The 3,972-nt window shown below is 38.7% G+C and overlaps 1 pseudogene; it reads right to left on the bottom strand.

Annotated features, from left to right (window-relative positions):
• Positions 1-611: 611 nt before the first annotated feature.
• Positions 612-3,389, bottom strand: LOC113711816 (uncharacterized; annotated as a pseudogene).
• Positions 3,390-3,972: the final 583 nt, after the last annotated feature.

The following is a 3,972-nucleotide window of genomic DNA, read 5'->3' as shown; positions in this document are numbered from 1 at the left end:
ACGATAAGCTTCTTCAGGACATAAATCAAAGAAATGCCAAAAGCGACCACCGATCCCCAGAAAATGTCCAGATAGCTCCAGATCATCCATTCATCGTCAGTTTCTGAGATTACATCATCACCAAAACAGCAAAAATGCTTTTGCAATTTGCATCCTCCTCGTCTGATCGACATCCAGCTACCACATTAATTTATTTTTGACCAAGGTTTCTCTGGAATATTGTCGGATCACGTCTCCTAAAGGACTTCTTTGATGAGACTACGAATACGAAACTTGATAATATAAAGAAGAATAAATGAATAATAAAAATAACAACATATAGTAGCTGATACAAGACTACTACATGCGCAAGTAGTGAGTAGTGTTCTCACGCCATAGACAATAGGAAACCAAATCATACTCCACTAAGAGACAAATGCATAAATTTATATCTGAAAAAACCATTAGCAACTCATGTTTGACTCCTCCCAACAATTCATATTGAACTGGTAAATGAATTGTCGCAAAATAAGTACATTTGTGTCCCAAGAAAATTTAAAGGATTATAGTGTAGTGTGGGAAATGTTGAAATGAGAGGTTAAAGAAGCTTGCAAGGTAGAGAATGCAAAGAGTAGAAGAAAAGAAAGGATAACATGACAAATTGACAGTTCTCTAACTTCCTGTATGCTACTAAGCAAAGATAAGTTGCATATCAAATCTTTAATCCAAACTTTGCCTAAGAGACCTAAATACTGCTTTTCTCATCTCTATAATTTCATCCTCTCTATGATTATGACATCAATAATAATGATATCTATGGTGCCTAACCTGCATACAAGTACATAGTACATTATAAAAAAAAAAAAAAAGGAAAAAAAAAAAGAAAATGAACCAAGAAAATCATAATAGCAAAAAAAAAAAAAAAAGAAAAGAAATAATGTGGAGTATATTGATTGAAAAAAATTTAAACAAAGGCGAAATCAACTTGAAGATGGAGGATAATGGCCTGAATCAGTCCAGGACGGTGCCGGAAAACTCGAGCTGCCTCCCTGATCTTGACTTCCTTGTGTTTGGAAGGTGTTATTCCTTTGCTGGCCAGGAAGCAGCAGAGGATGTGAAGCAGAAGAAGAGGGGGTAGGGGATGCAGCGAAGGTAGTAGTAGTAGAAGGCAACGAGTGAGAATGCAGTAGAGCCAATGAAGAAGCATAGTACATTTGCTCTAACAAGCCTGCAGGCTGCTGTCCCTGGAAATCACCTGAACTTCGTAGTAATTGTGAGTACTCCCAATAATCTCTGGCAATGTCTGAGCTCTGAATTGGCTGAGGTTGGAACATCCTTGCCTGTGGAGATGGGGTGGTCACAGGAAAAATTGTCGCAGGAGGAGTGGAAGAAACAGCATGGAGCTGAGCTGATTGAGAAGAAGACTGGAGAGGCGGCAATAGTCTAACATTTTCAGGGAAATTTAGCTTGGCTCTATTGCCTCTGAACCTAAGGGCTGCTTCATCATATGCTCTGGCTGCTGCTTCAGCTGTGTCAAATGTGCCTAACCAAACTCTTGCTGCTTTATGTGGATCCCTTATTTCTGCTGCCCATTTTCCCCATGGCCTTTGCCTAACCCCTCTATACCTTCTCCTCCTCTCTCCGGTTTCTTCTGCCGCTTCGGCCGGTGGATTTTGGGATTGAACTGTGGTTGCGATGGTTGAGGCGGTTGTTGTAGGTGTAATAACACCGCCAGCTTCATCTAGCATTGCTGAAGGCACAAAGAAATTAGGGAAAGTGGGGAAAAAAGTATTGCATTGATCTCAAGTATAGACTGTATTTTTTATCCATAATCACAAGTGCAATTGACGATGAATATTTCTTGCCAGAAAAAAAAAGACTTGAAATTATGTCTACGAGCATTTTCACGATAGTGCACTATTCACACTTGCAATTACATGCAAAAATATGTATAGAGCGTCACATAAAATATAAAAAGGGAAGTGTTGCTGATCCTACAAAAGTAGGCTGTTTTGAGTAAAAAGAATATGAATCTAGAACCAAGATCGTTTTAAATTCTATAATGTCCTTTTTAAGGTGGTTAAATTTTGATGACTTCAAAATTGATCGGAAAATAAACATATAAACAAAATATCAAACTGGGAAAGAATTTAGAAAAAATAAAATAAAAACAAAAACAAAGAACTAGTTATTAGTGATAAAAACTATGCGGAAATATATGACAAAAAATTTACATTGGTAACCCAAAAAAAAAGTTTAGAAGTTTTCACTAACCAGCTTTGGCAGAGGATGACTCTCCGGACCTGAAATCTTCAAACCCTCTATAAACCCTCTGGGCATGCTCGGGATATCCAGAAACAGTTTCCTCCTGATCACGTCCTCTCTTCTGCCCAGCCCAAGAGCCAGAGCTAGAAGAAGAATAAGCAGAAGATGGCGAATTAGCCGATTGAATTACAGAACCGGCACCTCCAAACGACATCGTAACAGAACCACTCAGGTCTGGTCTGTTGTATGCCCACTCACCTGACCTCTGCCCGGAAACCACATGCGTCAGCGCCGTCACCATCGCAGACATCTCCGACGATTGACTGTACCCCGAAAACATCGGTGTTGCCGCCGCGGCAGCCGCCGATAGAAGATAGTTAGCTTGTTCTTGCTCAAATGATAGCATCTGAGCTTGCTGAAATTGCTGAGAACTGCCGCCTTGGATATCCGTCGAGGCAAGGTTATTGGTAGCGGCGGTAGTGGTCATACTTGTGGAAGCAGCGGTGTTGGCAGTGTTGTCTACTTCCCTATTAACTCTACCTGCCGCCGGAAGTCTGCCATATCCGCTAGTGTCTCGTGAGTTCGCCACCTTTATCAAGGACATGTACCCACCTCAACTTAGCCAAGAAAATGGAGAGAAAAAAAAAAAAAGACCAACCCAGATAAAATCTTGATGAAAGAAGAGAACCCTTCTGATCTTTCGATCTAGAAATACTTATATACGAAGATAAGAATTTTCAAAATTATCCAGAAAAAAAAAGAATAAAGAAATAAAGAAATTAATTAAGACCAGCCCGAGCTGAAATTTCCGCTGAATGAATCTAAAAAAGCAATCTTCAAACTTATTTAAGCTGTCTTTTCTAGGATATTTACACACATGCAATATAATTCAACCTGACTTGAAGAAGGCCGAAACAGTAGGGTTGTTTTCCGGCGAAGAACTAAAGATCCTTCCTTTTTTTCCCCTCAACTGACTCGTAGAAACATGGGATATATATATGGAGATGGCAAAATCAAAGTTGAGTAAGGGTTGTGCAGCCGTCACAGGAATAGTGATTTTGTGCGGTTAGCACTGAGATTAATTTTGTGCATAATGCATCATGAATGCTCTAATTATATAATTTTGTAAGAGATATAAATCAAATGATGGGGAAAAAGAAATTAACTTACTTTTTTTTGGCTTCTTTATAATTTAAAGGCGGTGCGATACCAAAGAACATGCAGTAAGTTATAGTGCCGACTGTATTTTGTTCACACCGCTTGACCATTTGCGGCCAAGTTAGCTGCACCTTCACAGCGACCCTTTCAGCTCCTTAAAGAGAATGTCGGTTTTGATATCCAGAGAAGACACAACACATCTTTGAATTGAATTCCTACATATATATATATATATATATATATATATATATATGTATATTTATTTATTTATTTAATGAGACCAAAAGACACTAGATAAATACGTAGCAATTTGCACTTTTACACCGACAAATATTTTATTTTCTCACCTGGCTAAAAGCGTATTTTCCATTTTCTTGAATTTGGTATTTGCTTTTAGAAATTTCCGTAGCTAGTAAATGTTTGAAGAAGATGGCGTTTTGGGGATTTGAGAAAGGTTTGAGTGTGTCAATCTATGGATGGCTGCAACTTGCAGTTTGCAAACCGAACGAAACAATGGATAAACTTTGGTGCTTGGAGTAAACCTTTTTTGTTAGATGGAGCCTTCCAAAT

This window comes from Coffea arabica, chromosome 10e (genome assembly GCF_036785885.1).
Source record: "Coffea arabica cultivar ET-39 chromosome 10e, Coffea Arabica ET-39 HiFi, whole genome shotgun sequence".
Lineage (NCBI taxonomy): Eukaryota > Viridiplantae > Streptophyta > Magnoliopsida > Gentianales > Rubiaceae > Coffea > Coffea arabica.
This window is presented reverse-complemented; position numbering and strand designations above follow the sequence as displayed.